This window comes from Pteropus alecto, unplaced genomic scaffold, assembly GCF_000325575.1.
Source record: "Pteropus alecto unplaced genomic scaffold, ASM32557v1 scaffold146, whole genome shotgun sequence".
Classification (NCBI taxonomy): domain Eukaryota; kingdom Metazoa; phylum Chordata; class Mammalia; order Chiroptera; family Pteropodidae; genus Pteropus; species Pteropus alecto.
In genome coordinates this window covers 28,896,016-28,915,470 of record NW_006442107.1, presented here as the reverse complement: position 1 = coordinate 28,915,470, position 19,455 = coordinate 28,896,016, and the positions used below count along the sequence as shown (strand labels likewise).

The window sequence follows — 19,455 nt, the reverse complement described above, 5'->3', positions numbered from 1 at the left end:
TGTTGAGAGTTAGAGTCCATTTAGGTTCCATAGCCTAAAACTATGGAAATAAGAGTGTGGTCCCATCTCAGAGACAGAAAAAATAAGTTCAGCAGAATAGAACAGATCTAGCTGTCTATGGACACTTGATTTATGACAAAGGCAACACTGCAGAACAGGGAGAGAAGGTGGTCTTTTTAAGAAATGATGTTAGAATAGTTGGATATTTATGTTAAATAAAGAGAAAGAAACATAACTCTACTTCACTTTATACACAAAACAATTCATGTTGCTAGTCATATAATATAGAACATCTTTGTGACACCTAGGTAAAAAAACAATTTTTAAAAACAAGACTCAGAAAGTAATCTAAGAAAAAAAGGACAAATTTGTTAATTTTTTGAAATGATTGAAAGACAGGCATAGAGAGAAAAGGAAAGCCACATTTTGAAAATACATTTTTAACACATCATGAGCAAAGAGCTTATACCCAAATGTGTAAATGCTTTCAAAACCAATAAGAAAAAAACATCCGGTCTAAAGCACACACAGACTGAAAGTAAGGAGGTGGAAAAGGCTATTTTGTGAAAATGGAAACAAACAAAAAGCTATGGTAGTAATACTTACAGCAGACAAATAGACTTTAAAACAAACGCAATAACAGGAGATAAAGGAGAACCCAGAAATTCCACTCCTGAACAAGCCCAAAACAATTAAAAAAGGCATATGCATCCATATGTTCTTTGCAACATTATTCACAATAGCCAAGATATGGAGGCAACTTAAGTGCCCATCAGTAGATGAATGGATAAAAAAGAGGTGGTACATTAAACAAGGAAATACTACTCAGCTTAAAAAAGAATTTGAAATCATGCCATCTGTAGCAACATGAATGGACTCAGAGGTATTATGCTAAGTGAAATATGTCAAACAAAGACAAATACCATATGATTTCACTTATATGTGGAATCTAAGAAAATGAACTAAATTCATAAATACAGAGACTGTTTTGCTGGTTGACAGATGGGTGGGAGAGTGTTTGAGGGGATGAGTGAAAAAGTGGAAGGGATTAAGAGGTAGATACAAAATAGACATGGGGATGTAAAGTACAGCATAAAGAATGTAGTCAATAATATTGTAATAACTATAGTGTCTTGGAGTGATCACTTCATAAGTTTTATAAATATCTAATCACTATGCTGTACATCTGAAACTAATATATGTCAGCTGTAATTGAAAAAATGTTTTAAAAAACTAAATCAGAATTTTATGTGTTGGATTCATGAATTTGCATTTTATCAAGTACAGTCATGTGCCACATACTGATGTTTCCACCAAAAACGAGCAGCATATGTAACAGTCCCATAAGATTATAATGGAGCTGAAAATTCTTGTCACTTAGTGACTTTGTCATCATCCTAATGTCATAGCATAACGTGTTACTCATATATTTGTAGTGATACTGGTGTAAACAACCATACCGTACTGCCAGTTGTATAAAAGGATAGCACATACAATTATGGACAGTACATAATACTTGTAGTTTGCTGTAAAACAGTTCCGTGTTATGCCAGGAGCAGCCTCATACACCTAGTATTTACTGTGTCTCTTGATTGCGTCAGTTTCTCTTGTGCTTTGATTTAATCTCATGTTGTTTTGTATAGTGATATGCCATACAAGCTTTACTGCCAGTTGTATAAAAGGATAGCACATACAATTATGGACAGTACATAATACTTGTAGTTTGCTGTAAAACAGTTCCGTGTTATGCCAGGAGCAGCCTCATACACCTAGTATTTACTGTGTCTCTTGATTGCGTCAGTTTCTCTTGTGCTTTGATTTAATCTCATGTTGTTTTGTATAGTAATATGCCGTACAGGCTGGTAGCCTAGGACCAATAGGCTGTATCTTAGAGCCTAGATGTATAGTAGGCTATACATAAGTCACACTATGATGTTCACACAATAACAAAATCACTGAATGACACACTTCAGACCATATCCCCATCAAGTCACACATGACTGTACTTCAAAGATGATTCTGAAACAAATAAAGTTTAAAAATGACTGCACTGAATCACATTCAAATTTCCTCAAGAGATGACTCCAATCATCCCCTCTGAAAGTCTCAAATCTCGCTCTTTATTTCTGAAAAGAAAGTTATTCTGACAGATTTAAAAAACAAACAAACAAAGGTGACTTTGCCTCCTGGAACCAAAAACGGGAACTGGGGGCAAGTGAATACCCTGGGAGCCTGAGATAAAAAATGAAACAGAACAGCAAGAAAATCAGATACTATGTTGAGACCATGTATTAAGAGTTTGGATCTAGTATGAGACTCTCTTATCAGCCTTTGAATATAGTGCAGTGTTTCTCAGACACAGGAAGAAGCTGATTTCTTATAGATTTCATGAGTATTTTACTTCACTTAGTTATTTGATAAAGTCTTACTAAGTGTTACAGTTTTTCTCAGCCATTCTGAAAGAAACTACAGAAATATCGAGAGAGAAAAACTAAAATAAGGTTTATAAACATTGCCTTCCTCCTGACAAAGAGAACTCCAGCTTTGTTCTCATAATGTCCTCTCCTCCTGTCACTTCAGTGATGGAGCTGCCCTACTGGACAGATCGCAAATGTATGTGAGTAAGTGTCTGCATGTGTGATGTAGAATCTGGAGGAAAGACTACAGAAGGAGAAATGGAAAAAAAAAAGCATAGTATAGTACTGGAGATGAATCATTTGCAAGCAGTATGGAAACAGGTGAAATGTATACATATATGGATAAACAAGATCCAAAAAGAATTCAAAGAAAGCAAGTGAAGAATTCAAGATATTCTGAATTTGCTTTTGGATTAAGTTTCTGCGATCATAGCACCACTCAGAGGCCAAGCCACATGGAGAACAACTTTATTAGCAAACTGAAGACTGAACTTCAGAAGGTAATCAGGGCTCTCCTAGAGGACAGTGGAGTGCTCTGGTGGCACCAGTAATTGGTGAGAGAACGCCAACACAGAGGTGAAAATCGGGGTGCAGAGCTGTGTCCGCTGGGTCAGCTGCCCTTTCCTCGCCTGCACCTACAGATACTGTAGCCCACGTTCATTCCAGCAGTGCTATAGACTTAATGCTTGGTGTGATTTTTCCTTGAGAGTCTGTGAACTGTTAGGCTTTATGTTTGAAAACACATCAACAAGATAACAATTTTATATTATAGAAATACTTTCACTAAACCGCTTTTGTAGAAGCATCCTTTCACAGTGACCAAATTATGTAAATTGTCTTGCTTTAGGTAGCTATAACAGCATATGCTGAATATTGTGCTCACGGAAAACAAAACAACAAAACAAAAAACCCCAAATATATTTTTCTTTATTCCCAGGACATTGGTACAAAATGTAAGCAAGCAATTAAGAGATTGAATTTTATATTCTAGATAGACCCTACATATTCAAAAGGGACCATCTTCTATGTTTATAGGCTTTTTCAAGAAGCAAAGTTAACCTATATTATATTCTTCTCCAATCTGAAAATGATTTAGGATTAAAAATGACACTCAACATTTGTACAAAATTGTATAGTTTACAAAATTTTTATAAACACAAACCCCTTTCATAAATATAAATCTCTTTCAAACCTGTGAGGTGGGGTTTGTTAGTGCTACACTATTCTAAAGGAAACTTGAGCGCAAGGTTTGATAGAAGGTCAACATAAGAAAGACCATCTTTTGTGTTTCTTGCTCTGCCTACCACTGCTGATCATGGTAAAGTGAACAAGCTTGGCAGATCAGGGTTCTGGTTCTGGTGCAGCCACAAGCTATGTTTCCTTCTCAAAGGAACATAACTTCTCTGAGGCTACATTTCCCAACCTGTGAAATGGAGGAAATAGCATCTATCTTGCATATTCACTGGAATATTGGATAAGACAAATTAGATAAATTACACAGTACATATGAGGCTATTTGTTAATTATAATTCATTGAATGAATATGAAGCATCATCATTCAGCATGAACTGCATTCCGGATAACTAGATGTGACCCATTTTATTTCATCACGTGTATTTTAATATAGGTGTAAGGAGTTTTTTAAATATCTAAGAAGATTATGGAACTGGCTATTCTGAAATAACACGAAATTCACTTTTATAATTCAAATAAGAAAACTGAGTCAGTGGATCTTTATGAATTTTAAAGGTGCAATAAAAAATTGAGATCTGAAATAAACATATAAATTAACTTATAAAAGTAAAATTAGATCCTACTTATATAGATTAATATTACTAAAACAATGTATTTTTTAAATGCCCACCAACTTTCTGGTAATCAGTAACAATATAATTTTGTTTGTTTTCAAAAACAGGATTTAGAAGTTTTTTCAGTAACAACAGATGACGCAGCTATAATGGCACAATCTCACTTCTGAAATGTGTGAAGTGAAATAATCCTTGAGTGAATAACATGATAATTTCTTTGCCTCACTGACAAATCTGTAAAAAAAAAAAAAAAAATAAAAAATAGGGAATAGAAATACTGAATTAGCTCTGTAGAACATAATATATCTAGAATTCATAAAGTACTCATCGGAGACTCCTTACAAATAAAAGACTACTGGGGTTACAAAGAATTATTTGTAATAAGAAAATGAAAAGATATGTAACAGGGCTTTGCTTCCTGTGTAGTCCTGCCTCTAAGAGGGTATTGCTACACTGAAAACAGCCTAATTGGAAGTAAAGTCAAGTAAATTGGTCTGCAGACAAGATCAAACAATAATAGGCCATGTGTTTAACATTGTTGATTTTTTTTGCCACCCAAATAATTGCACATGACTCCTGCTTTTGGCTACCATATACAACAATGCAAGGATTATAATGACTGTGGGAATAGAGGCACATTCAGGTACAGTTTATCAGATGTAGTTTCCCACTGGTCAGAGCCTTTAGGGGCCTATTTCAGGATTCCGCAACATTCTGTTGTAAAGTATAGCTAGTGACCTTAAAGATAGAACTACTTATCACAAGTGTAGTTTATACAAAGCTAGAAACAACTATAAATAAATTGGGTGACAAATTAATATACAGAAGGAAGTTGATAGTCTAGAATTATCTAAAATAATGAAATTTGACAGTAATAAGTCTTCTGCCAAAGTTATGAAAATTAACAGCATGAAATAGAATGGGCAAGCATGGTTTACAGTTTTGGAAGGTAAATGCCTTTCTTCTTGCTTTATATTTTCAATGGAGAGATTGCCAATATGGTAACATTCCAGGCAGAAGGAACAGCATGTGGAGAAGCTCAGAGATGAGTAAAAATGTAAGGAGATTAGACCCTATTCTAAAAATAATTTAAAAATCATTAAAAGTAGAAGTGTACCAAAATCAAACTTGTAATTTTAAAAAGATTACACTAACTGTTCTATGAAGAAGAGAAGGTGACACGAGGAGAGAGATGCTGCAGAGTTCGTTGGGATAGAGGTGGGAAGACTTGAAATATACTTAGACTATGAGATGAATGATCCATGAGGTGATGAGCTTCCCTTCACTTGAAATGTGAATGTATATATGAAGAAGATGCTGAATGAATATATGAAGAAGATGCTGAATGACCATATGAATATCAAAAGCATTATATATAAACTTCATATTTTGACTAAACATATAATATAATCATCTCTAAGGTCATTTCTACATCTAGATTTCTTCACTGCCCCAGTTAGCCAGGTTAAACAAAATGGGGTAAAGGTTGGAGATGTTAGTGAGTGTTGGAGAAATGAAGCATAATAGTTATGTTTTCTTCATCTAACCATCCAAATCTGTAGTGAATTTCTAATGTGGAGATGGCAAGGACTGAGTTCAGTGTGACTGGATGGATTTTTTTTGACATATTTATTTTCAAAAAGATATCATGACTTAGGATTTAACATTCCCTATAGAACATTTATAGACAGAATTGACATTATTAGAGACTATTAGAGATAACTGGAAGCAATCTGCTAAATTATGGCTAGTGATTTGTATTTATGTGTATATTTCTAAAAAAAAAATTATTCTTTATATTTTCTACTCTTACAAAGTAATGTATGCATATAGTTTAACAAATCAGATTAAAACAAAATGTTTACAATGAAAGCCAATAGTCAGTCTCCTTCCCATCCTACCCAAACTTCAAGCCCTGTTCCCTAGAGGCATTTGCTTTTGTCCTTTTAGTGATTTCTTCTGGCATTTTTTCTAATATTCTAGTTTTTTACTTATATCTTTTAGAAATTATCTACCAGCTTCAATCATAATAGATACAAATTTAAAATCATTTTTCTTTCCCAGATTTAATTTTGTCCTCTATAAAATATAAGAAAATAGTAAGCATTTAACTGCTTATGAGGTTCAAATGAGGTCATCTCAGAGCCCTGTCACTGCTACCATATGGAATTTCCCTTTGATCCACACGACCATTCTCCATCCTCCTGTTTAGCCATAGAAACTCACCAAATTTTAACAGAGGACATGGCTATCCAATTTACATTACAACTAGGATTGGCACATGACTGTTTTGCCAATGGAATATGAATAGAAATAATGAGTGCACTTTCTTAAAAAGAAATGTTACACTCTAAATCTTCCTCCCATTCTTCCTAAAAGCTGGAAAGCTGATATATAGATATGAGACAGGCTGGACCTAGAACCAAAAGAAACCACCTTAAAACATAGGCAGCAGTATAGAAGGATCCTTGGTCTTTGGATGATCTCATGGAACAGAATTGTCCTTGATACTTCTACGTCATCAGTTTCCCACTGATTTGGGTAACTTATGAAGAAAAACATCTTTATTTTTCTATCATATGCTTTTCTAATTGCTAGGTTATGTATACAGGTATCTCTTGCTCTTTGAAAGTTTGTGTTAGGCAACTCTGTTTTTATTAAAGACCTACATTGATGGGTAGCGCGGCATAGGGAATGCAGTTAGCATTAATGTAATGGCTAGGTGGAGGGCCAGAGTAGAGGAAGAGCAATTAAGGGGATCATTTTACAAACTATATTAATGTCTAACCAATGTACTATGTACTTGAAACTAATAAAATTAAAAAAATTAAAAAGACCTACATTAGTACCTGTTTTTGCTAACCAATAGAAATCTAAAGACAAATTTCATTTTTATTTTTAAAAAGGCAAAAAGCAAAAATAGCCGTCAGTATTTGTTTTGCAATAAACCATTATTTGAGGTAGTGTACCCTCAGCAGCCAGAGTGGCCCCATCAAGCCCCTTTCCTGGGAACCACACTCAGCACCTCTGCATCAAGCTGCTGTAGATTTGAACTATTTGTGAGCATCTCCGCTTTATCTCAATTTATACTTGACCCTTGAATAACTCAAGAGTTAGAGTCAACCCACTCTCACATAGTCCTCAAAAAATCCACATATAACTTTTGACTCCCCCAAAAGTTAACCAGAAAACTTCTCAATAACACGAAAAGTAGATTAACTCACATTTTGTATGTTATATGTATATGTACTATATTTTTTTAAATGAGCTAGAAAAAAATGTTAGAAAAATCATAAGAGAAAAATACATTTACAGTATTTATTGAAAAAAAAATTACATAAGTAGACCTGCACAGTTCAAACCTGTGTTGTTCAAGGGTCAACTGTGTTTTGTGCATCTTTCAGCAAGATGTGTCCTAAGATATCAGAAAAGCCTAGAAAATCTTGTAAGAGTATTATGCTTAACATGAAACTGGAGGAATTAAGCATTTCAATCATGGTGAATGAAATAAAGAAAAGTACATTCATTAAATTTTGGGTCTGAGAATGCTCAAAATTTTTTCTATGTAATTTAGTGCTAATTGCTGTCGCTTTACACTATTTTGGCTTATGAAAGTTTTCATACTTTTGGATAGCAAGAGAAACCTGTATAACTATATTTCAAAGTGTCTGTTATGCTACTGTAGCCTATATAATAACTACTGCAAACATTTTGAAAACTATCATGTTCTAGGTAATATTCAGTTGTAATAGTTTGGCTTGTTCACATACAGTCATTCGCAATATCTTTGCTCATTATCTCTGCCTTACCAAGTTTCCATCCCAACCAAAAATTAGAGCAAGTCAGTCGTGCAAATTAGCACAGAACTAGCAATTTACTAAATAGATCCCTTGTGGTTTTAAAGAGTTACTATAACTTCCAAAAGCACCTAACTGAGCCTCCTCAGAACTTAAGCACTGGATCTGCCTGGCTCATTATAAACTAGTACTTTCGAGTTTTAAGATTTCTAGAGTAGTTTTATAACATTCAGCTACTTGAGTGAAAACAAGGAATTCAAAGACAATTGGTTGTTCAATTTAGCAAACAATTGAATAACCAAAGTACATAATATCACTTAAGGTAAACCTCTCCAGCCCAGGAGTGGATACAGTTCGCTCTTGGGGCTGTATTAGGAAATGGAGACTTTTTGGAAATGGTTGGCTGCCAAGGCCTAAAATAACTAGGAGGCTTTGAAGAATATAGAGAATAATGGCACTTAAACAGACATTGAGGAATATATACTCTCCATCCCCATCCTTGTGCCAAAGGGAATATTTAGGTGGGAAATTCCAGAAAACCAGCTGGTAAGATTCAACTTTGGCAGAAGTCTTGCACAGTAATAGTACTTTAGTAATAAGCGATAACAGCCTGCCATATGACATATTTGATGTAATTATGGCACAGACCTCTAGTATACTTGATTGAGCTTTTCAAAGAAACTTCTGAAATAAAATAACTAATTTGTATTTATTAATCTGACTCAGTGATTTTATATATATACACATGCACATATATATGTATGTATATATATGTCTGTGTGTGTGTGTGTGTGTGTGTGTATATATATATATATATATAATGTGTGTGTGTATTGAGTTAAATTTGTAACAGTTTGCATTTCTGAATTCCAACATCCAATTCCTCTATGCAAACAAAGTGATCATATTCTATAAGTGAAAAATTTGGACACAAAGCCTGATGAGTATGAATATATGGAGACAATGAATAGGTCATTTGAAATTGAGAAAGTTCCAGAAGAATGTGCATGTATAATTAGTAATACAATTTTCAACTTATGCCAGAATCAAGCTACATAAAACCTAGGTAAGAATGAGTTGCTCTGGAATTACAATTAATACATGTATTGCTTATTTTTAAAGCTAGAACTTAAACTCTTGGGTACTTCGTGAAATCAAATTTTATAAAGATAAGTGGTTTATTAAGAGCCTCAATAAGAGCTGTTTTTCTGCCAAATAGCAAACAAGAAAAAGAATATTCTTTTTAAATCTTTGTGTAACCCACATACTATCTGATCTCTAGCTTCTGGGAGGGATATTTACTGTGTCAAAGGGAATGTATATTTCAGAATAGTAAATTCTGCAATACTTTATAGTATTTACCTCTTTACTCTGAGGCATTGCAGTAATATGATTGGAGTAGGATTCTACACCAGTATTCTTTAGGTTTTTGAATTCATACTAAAGCTAAGCTAAATATAGTAATGGTTACAACCAGTGAGATGGGTTAATGACGTGCTTTCTTGAGTTCTTGGGTGTTTTGTTTTTGTTTTTTTTTAACATGATTTGTAAATAATTCACATACCCATACAACTCACCTGTTTAATGTATAGAATCCAGTTACTTTTAGTATATTCTCAGAAATGTGCAGTCCTCACTGCCATCAATTTTAGACCACCACCTCCAAAAGAAACTTCATAACTTTAGCTGTCACTCACATAAATTCCCATTCTCTCCAGCTCTAAGCAATCACTAATCTATATTCTCTCTTAATAGGGTTCCCTACAGAGAACATTCCATATGAATGGAATCATGGAGTATGTGGCTTTTATGACTGGTTTCTTTCACTTAACATAATGTTTTAGAGATTTATTCAGGTTGTCACATTTATCAGAACCTCATTTATTTTCATGATTGAATAATATTTTATTATATGGATATACTGCATTTTGCTTATCCATTGATCAGTCAATTGACATTGAGTTGTTTCTAATTGTTGGCTATCATGAATAATGCTGCTATGAACATTCATAGTCTAGTTTTTCTGTGGGCATATATTTTTATTTATCTTGGGTATATACTAGGAATGGAATTTTTGGGTCATAACTTTGTTTTATCATTTGAGGAACAACCACTATTTACCAAAGCAGCTATACTATTTTACATTTCCACCAAGAGTGTATGAGGGTTCCAATTTCTCCAAACCCTTGCCAACACTTGTTAGTATTTGACTTTTTGATTCCAGCCATCCTAGTGTGGTATGAAGTGGTATCTTATACTGGTTTTGATTTAATGATGTTGAACAACTTTTCATATACTTATTAGCTACTTGCATACATTCTTTGAAGAAATATCTATTCAGATCCTTTGTCCATTTTTTAGTTGGGTTTTCTGAATTTTTATTCTACCAAATGTTCTTTAATTCCATTTGATATTTCATGGATACACAGATTCTTTCCTTTCATTAAAAAGTAGTTGAACTGTTTTTTTTATTCAAAGGCTAGAGCCTTTTTAGAACATTTGTTTCCACGTGGTAAACTTCTGCTTTTCTGGAGAGCATCAGAGATTTTTATTGCCTTCCTTAAGTCTCCATGACGTGACTAAATAAACCCAACACAATTCTTTTCTGCACTAGTAGTTAGAGTTTTCCAACCAGAGCTTTTATTAATCCCTAGGGGACCAGCTAATGAAATGACAAGTTGGAGAGCTAGATTAGCTTCTAAAGAGATTACAAAATTTCATTATTTCTTTCACATTCTTCCAATTCCAGTGAATTCTTCATACTGCCTTTCAAATTTTGCTTTGTATAGTCTGGATTCAGATAAAAAGCAATTTATTTCACAAACCTTACAACGTTAATTTAATTATGGTTATACATTGATTTTTTTCTGTAATTTTATGTTTTTGGCATTTTAATAAAAATTACCCTTCACAATAAAGATGTATTTTTCATGATGTTTTCATGTGCCAAACAAATTACATAAGTATGAGTCAAAATATAAGAAATAGACAAAACGAACTGTAATGATAGTCTCTAACATGTTTTTTAAGTCTGATCAGTAAACAAAATATAAATATAAAAGGGTATAAACAAAATCATAAGACTACAATAGAATTGATAATCAAAAGCTAGCTGTCAAAAAATAAAGTCAAGAGTAGTCCTTTCACTGAGTCTTTTTTAAAAGTTAATCTAATAATTTTGCTCCCCCATTTAAAACCCTCAAAAGCCTTTTCATTGCTCTTAACATAGAATTGTAACTACTTCATGTGGTATAAGAGGGAGGCCCTGCAAAATCTGAGACCACATGACCCCTTATGCCTTATTTTCACATTTCTTCCCTGATTCTCTAAATTCCATCCATTTTAGCCTTCATTTAACTTTTATTCAAAGGCCTGAAGCTTTTTCATATTTAAAACCCTTATACATAATGCTTATGAGGACTTATGGTGAATTTATATTTATATTAAATGGCATTAGGGCCTGGGAACCTAGGAATAAACAAATCCTACAGAGACTTTGTCAAGAGATTTTCAAGGGAGATACTTAACAGAGAATAATAATACAGGAATATAAAAGAATCGCAGCACTTAGATTTTTGCCCCAATGTAATCTGAACTCTGGGTAGCTGACTTAGAATATGTAAATTGGGCTAGTGGACTAATTAGCCTCTTTATTTCTTAAGGCAAAACTTAAATCTTGATTTATCATACACAAACCAATGAGAGTAGGTCAGCTTGCTATTTCCTAAGGATTGCTGTAGGTCAGGAAAACATCTCAGGCAAATGGGTAGAAGAGGAAGAAGGGAATCTGCAATGAAAGAGTGCAACTAATACCAAGCCATGCGACTCTCTGCAGTAGCAGAACGGTGCCTTCACTGTCCTGATGCCTACAAAGACAGAACGATTTCTCACTTTGGGAGGAGTGAGAACAAGTTGTTGGTGGCGTCGAGAAACTGTTTGAAAACCCATCCTTGGTGTTAACATTATTCTCTTTTCTGAGGTTACCTACACCTTTCCATTAAAAAATATAAATTATAGGAACAACTAAAAAAAGGCAGAAAATCGCCGCAAACTGATAATGGCAAAAAGTCCTAAAAGTTATTTTCACAAAATGATAGCTAGAAAGGTCTAGACCCAGAATGATTTACAAAAGAATTTATTCAAACACTTAAGCAAAGGTACTTAGGTTATTTAGGCCTTTTAAATCCAGAGCAACCAAAGTAAAGCTTCTCAGTTTACCTTATTCATTAGAGGGTGAAAATACACCACCAAATGGAGAGAGTTAGGTTCTTAAGTAAGATAAGCTCCCAAGTAAATAAGTAGTTTTAAATTCTTTTAAATGCCTTAAAAATACTAGAAGAAATATGGATCAATGATATAAATGTGGGGTGTAGGTCTATACCACAAAACAATTAAAGAAGGAAAAAGCAATAGAATTGACTACATGAAAGTTATACTTGTACGTGAACACATGATAAAAGACCTGAAAATAGAAACTAAGCAATCTACAATTTAAATAACTGACAAATAATTAAAATAAATGTATAAATAAGACCTAAGTGAACAAATAGGTGAAGGAAATGCATAGACAATATTCAAATGTGAATTATAAACTTGGGAAAATTTGTTTTTTGCAATGCATCTAGCTTATTAAAAATAGCAATTCATATAAAAAATCAGTATTATAAAGTGTAAACACCCAAATTAACAAATAGGTAAAGCTAATGTAGAAACAATTTACAAATGTTTCATAAATAAGACAATATGCATTAGAAAATTACTGAAAATGACTATTAATAATTCAGATTTTTTTCTAGGCATTTCTCTTGTCTGTCCTCTAAAATAAATTCTGAGGTCTACTACTATCCTCCTCTCCTCATAGGTCCTTTCAGCAATGTGATAGAAAATGAAGAAGAAAAGGGAAAAGGTTTGGGTTGTTTTTTTGCAGTTTGTGGAGGAGACAGGTTCAAAAACAGCTGTGGTATATAAAATAAAAGACAAGGGGAAAAGGTTATTTTCTAATGTATTATTGAAGAACTTGTTGAAAACCACTAAGGAACTTATTTTGTTTTTCTATTGGTTTCATACACTCAGTTCTTGGTTCATTGTTTTCATTGCTCTTGGAATAAATTGGGTATGTCACAGCCTTGTATTATTTACACATAAATTCACAGACATAGAATGACTGTCTTAATAAAAATATTAAGGGGGCTGGAGAGAAGAAGAAGAGCCAACCAAATGTTTTCTTTTTTTTTTTTTAAATCTCTGGGTGGATAGATATAGGATAACCAATACATTTTTAAGTTTTTCTTTTGTAATTTAGAAATATATTTATTTTTATTTCCTTAAAAATACAGAAAAAAAAGACATATAAGTTGGTTATATCATTTTTAGAAATGGCATGACCTTAGTATATTTTTTTAAAGTTATTTTTAGAACATCAAATAGGCTGTCCAAATAAGAGAATCAACTTATAAGGGTTTTAAAACAAATTTAATATGTTTTATAGAATTAATGCCTGTACTTATACATATGATTCATATAGCATTTATTTTAGCTTTAGAATACTGAAAAGAGAAATTTAAGTTTTTATTTTTTAAAATAAGAAAAGTGACAAATCTTATAAAACCTTTGAAATGACTAAAGGGAAAAAGGGACATCTTTTCATAGGCATTTCAAAATACACAAATGAATTCTGCTTTAATTTTTTTTGAATCAGTACAAACTTTTTCCTCTATAACTTGATGTACTTTCATTTCATCTAAAGAATTATGTTAGACTTTAACAGTAAAAAAGTGACAGAACCAAAAGTGCCTCAACAGTGACTCTTCTAGCCCTAGCGCGCTTGAGTTCCATGCACCAGTAGTGTTCAACATTTATATCTCTAATTTTTAGTCTTCATAGCAAGTAGGGATGTATGCTAAAGATACTGCTTAAGAAAACAAAATAGACAGAAATGTGTACTAGATACACAAGTGGTAAAATCATGTAAATTTGGCAGTTTATCATTATTCCACGTAGATGAACTAAGAGTATATACAATTAGCAATGATACCCTTCCAAATTTTCTAAATGGGCAAATTTTCTAATGTCTGCTGAAGGAAAGCTAGTGAAAATCTTAGATTTATTAGGAGTCATACAAAAATATCACATTTTATATCATAAACAAAATTTTGAATGAAATTTAACCTCACATAGTCTTGACTAGCAGAACGATTATTTTAAAACCTACGAGGTTTTTATGCTCACTTCAGTGCACATATACTAAAATTGGAATACAGAGATTAGCATGACCCCTGTGCAAGGATGACATGCCAATTTGTGAAGCCTTCCATATTTTTGGTATCACTTTGTAAGTTATATAAATGTCTAACCATTGTGCTATACACCTGAAACTAATATTAAATTTAAAAACCTTACAAGATTTCTGCCTATTTCTAAGGTTTTTTTGAATGTTTTGTGCAAGAAAGAAGTATAGTGAAAAATCAGCAATGGTTTTTATATGTAGTAGATTTTGGAGTGAATTATAATAAAAAATATTCAATAGACTTTGGAAGTAGGAATGAAATTATTAAAAAGGCATCACAAAATCTCTTAAACCTCAAGTTCATTTTGTAGATATGGCAAAAATTGTCTGTTGTCTAAGATGGTTCTGGAATTTTCAATGTCAGATTCTAAATTATATATAGCAATCAATGTTAGATAGATGAATATATAATATGTTATTTGGAGTAACTCTATAATAAGATAATTTAAGATAAATTGTCCCATTTTTTAGAAATTAGTGGGTGCTCTTAAAAGGAAGACTATTCTACTTAACAATAGTCCATCAAATAGATATTTGGGGCGGGTTTCTCAAATCTGGATTCTATGCAACTGGAAATGTATTCTGACAACCATTCTGGGGTGCCTCCTAAATATCCCACCTCATAATACCATCACATTGGGGATTAGATTTCAGCATATGAATTTTGAGGGGATACAGACATTTAGTCTATAACAAATATAAAATCTTGTTTTTTTCTCCCATCAGTTTATATACTAAAAGTGCTCTTTAGGAAAATCATATCAAGAGAATGATGTGATTTCAGTGTCACATTATCTTGACATTGACTACCTACCCTCCTTAAAATATTTAAAAATACCACAGTATTTTAGGCTCCCGAAGACTACTGTGACTGGTGACCTCCAGCAGCGTTAATTAGTGTACACAAAAATGCAGAAACTCAATAGTCAAGGCTCAAAATACACATCCTATTCTCTCATCTATTAGAACAAAGAACATAAGCAGAGATCTTAAATTTATTTCTGGAAAGATGTCATGAAATGATTATTCATTCTAGATCTAGTTTGTGAACACTAGAAACAATTTACAGACTCTAAAAAAATGAAAAACTGGATCAAACTCATGGAGTAGCTGAATCAAAACAGGGTGTCTGTAGTCTATCACAAATGCTCTTTCCTAAGGCAAAACGGGATTTTTCTATTGGCTATGATCTTAATAGGGAAATGTAGATAAAATTAATTCAATGAAATGTCATGAAATGAAATCATCTGAGAGAGTACTTAGAGAAACAAAAATGGCACACAGTAACTTTATTGAAGATTGGGAATTTTCTAAGGCCTACAGGAGGAAAGAAGAAACAAACTGTTTCTCTATTTGTAACTTACATGCGATCCAGTGAAAATCATAGTTAACCATGCCTCACAAGGTGATCTTACAATCCTTAAGAACATTTGGCCTCTTATTTTTATACTAGTACAGCCTCTTTGAGATTGGTTTTGATTTTATATCAAAATGTCTACTTTAAAATGTACATATCTATATATTATTTGTGCTTAGTTTTAGTAATTCTTTCAGACTTTGTCAGGTTAGCAACTTCTGCCACTTTTCCTTTTTAACAGTTACTATTCTATCCCAAATACCAGACTTAGTTTTGAAATCCTTATGTTGGGAAAAGTTTCAGAATCTGTGACCAACTCTTTGCAACTCACATCAAGTCAACTTAGACTCTGATTTTATGCCAATTCTGAAAACTAGGCTTCTGTCTTGTTCCCAAACATGGTTCCCACTCTATGTCTAGTTTTAGGCAATGAATATGCACATATGCACACACATGTGTGTGTTTCTGTTTTTTCTTTTTCCCTTATTCATCTCTTAGATTCTGTTTGAACTATGAAGAAGGATGGTCCTGCCTTGCTTTTACCAGCACAACCTTAGGTTTTGGAGTGCTTCTGATAACATTGCTGAAGTTCATGAAAATATATTTTTTGCCAGTTTTAATTTCTGAAAATTATTCGAAGGCCTGCATTATACAGTATTTGCCTTTTCCCTTTTTGATGAGTTACCTCTGGGTAAAATTTCTCTCTTTAAATATTGACATAAAATCATTACTCACAGTTCAATAAAGAAGGCATAAACATGTGAATCTAAGAAATGTGCTATGTACTTAGTGGCAGTGTTTTGAAGAGGATCATAATTCACATTATCAAACCTGTGAAGAGAGGAGCGGGTAGAGAACAATATACACTTCCATGTGTAAGAAGAAATGCCTCATTTGTTCATTACTGATTTCTTTAATTAATATTAAAATGCCTTGACTATGCAATAATGAGGTTGAATACTTCATTGCTTATTGTAGTAATTTGTAATCAGTGTTGCTGAGTAATAATTTGACTATTATTGTGAGGAGTATATTAGGAAACAGCTATTGCCAACTATTTATCCCTTACAGCACCAAGTAAAGAAAATTAGGATACCAATCACTGTTTTTCATGAAACATTTGTCTTTAATTGGTGATACTAGAATATAATAACAGCTAGCAGAGAACTTCTTAAAGGTGTATTTTTCCTCAAATGGTCATAAAGGGACCATCGTCTTCCTATAGTCTAAGAAACAGGCATGCATTTTGTATTCTCTATGATTTTGAACATTTCCATTTCCTCTTTGTTTTTGCCTACTTCTTTTGGAAAAAATCTATCAAACTATCATATATTTTATTTTGCTTATCATATGTAAGCCGTTTATAAATTTAGAATACCATTTGGGTTTCACATTAACATATTTTTTCCTTTGTTCAGAAAGCAAATGAGTGATTTCAGCTCAGAAATGTAAAGAGCTGGAAAAAGATCAGCAATGCCTACACTCACAACAAGAAAAAAGACAAACTGCAAATTAATGACTTTTTAAAAACTCATCAGAGAACCGAGGTAACAGGGCCAGACTCCAAAGGATACATACATATTATACAATTTCATTTATATGACATGACGTTCTGGAAAACACAAAGCTATAGAGATGGAAAATAGATGAATGGTTGCAAGGGGTTGAGATTTAGGGAAGGGGTTGACTGAAAGGAATTACAGAGAGGAAATTTTAGGATAATAGAAGTAGAGTGACCAACTATACTCATCTTAGTTTGCCCAAGACTGTTACAATGTTAAAACTAAAAGGTCTGTATGCTAGGAATCCCTCTTAGTTCCAGGCATACCAGTATTATTGGTGACCCTAGTTGGAAATATCTTGTATGGTACTGGCTTGGTAGATGCATATTCTATGCCTTTGTCATAACCCACAGAATTGGACATTGCAAAAGGTGAGTTTTATTGTAAGAAAAAAAAATTAACTAATATGTCATGGATCCCAAAATATAATGCAGGCTGTGATGAACAAATCTAACTGTATAGAAATGAATAGGCTTGATAAGAAATTAGAATATGGCTACATGAGTTAAAATAAAGGGAAGATATATAGAGTTTTGAAGAGTACATGATAGGAATCTGCAAATATTTGCAAGGTATCATGGAAAAAATGGATTGAATCATTTCAATTCTAACAGCATCATGTAGCTAATACCCCTAGGTTTGTGTAATGCACAACCTGAACAACTGTGTTCTCTGGCCCTGCATATTTAGGCTTAATCATTAAATATTTTAAGATCTTATTTTCCTCATTTTTAAAATGAATAAATTACAATAATGATCCCTTTTGCAATTTGTTGAGGCTATGGGTTATAAAATTTATCATGTCTGTATTCAAATATTGACTCTGATGCTGTCTACCTCAGTGACTTTGGTGAAGTTATTCAACCCGTCTGTGCTTTTGTTTTATCTTCTTAGAATAAACATTTTAATGGTAACTACCTCCAGTGCGGGGATAAAGGTACAATGATATTACATATATAAAGAATAGCACAATGCCTGGCATACAGTAAAAATGAGCATCATCATATCTGATATATTCTAAGCAGATTGCTAGCATTCTCATTTGGCATTTCTAGTTTTTGGACTTAGAAAATACAGAAGAGTATAATTATTAACATGTCAAACCAGCTTTTTTCTGTTTAAAAAAAATCAGTGTCATAATTCTTGTAAATTTAACTTTATCACCTATATACAAGAATGGAGTCGACAAGAACATTGAAGAGTATTATAGGCAAGAAGTAGTTATATAAAAGAAAAACAGGTATAAAAAAATTGAGTGATTTTTTTTCTGTCTGACCTTGGGTCAGGCCCTTTTTACCCTGGAGCTTAGACATTCTTGCTATATAAAACACATAGCAGAATTAAAGAGCTAGGATATTTCCTTCAAATCTGCTACTACAAATCTATGGAAAGTTGTCACAGATGATTGTATAATTAATGACCTGTTAAGATAGTAAGTAGGGACTTCTGATTTCTGGTTCCACATGTAAGAAGTTTGGAAGTTGCCACTCCATCTTAACAACAAGTAAAAAGCCAAACAGACTGAAAAATCAACTTTTATTGGATTCATAGGAAAGGGAAGGACACAGAGTATATTGCTGCCCCCAAAACTAGAGCGACAGACAGGCAAATATGGGTCATTGCAGGTTACCAGAGCAGAGACTCATAAGCAGAAACCTTTGTGGAAACCAGTGTCAGGGTAAGAAAACCTAAACCATAATTGATAAATTGCTGGAGGGTCTGTGTGAACAACTCTCAGAGTTAACAATCTCAGGGGAACTCAGTCACAGAGGAGCCCCACAATATTATGAGATTTACCTCCAGGAATTTCATCAGGTTCCCATTGATAAATATCAGAAAAAAATCCCCTCATGCTCCTGACAGAGGGATGAAAAAAATCATTTTGAAATATTCCAGAGCACTGCCTTCTTCTTAACAAGGTCGGCCCTCCAGAGAAAATAGTGAGCCAGAGCCTGATTGACCTTGGAGAGAAAATACCAAACTCCAGCCCCACTGTAGCCATCCTGTCCCTCCTAAATCAGGAAAAAAAACCCTGAGAAACAGTTGTGAAGTTCACAATCCAGAAGTACAGGGTCACTGAAAGACCAAGACTTAATCCCAGGACTATAGAATGTTTCATACACACACACACACACACACACACACACACACACACACACACTCACACGCGTGCGGGCACACACACAGTCCTCTCTGCATTTTTACCGTGACACTTCTCACCAGTAAAC

General features: G+C 33.3%; 1 pseudogene; it reads left to right on the top strand.

Moving 5' to 3' along the window:
* Positions 1 to 14,244: 14,244 nt before the first annotated feature.
* LOC112469481 lies at positions 14,245 to 14,342 on the top strand (annotated as a pseudogene).
* Positions 14,343 to 19,455: the final 5,113 nt, after the last annotated feature.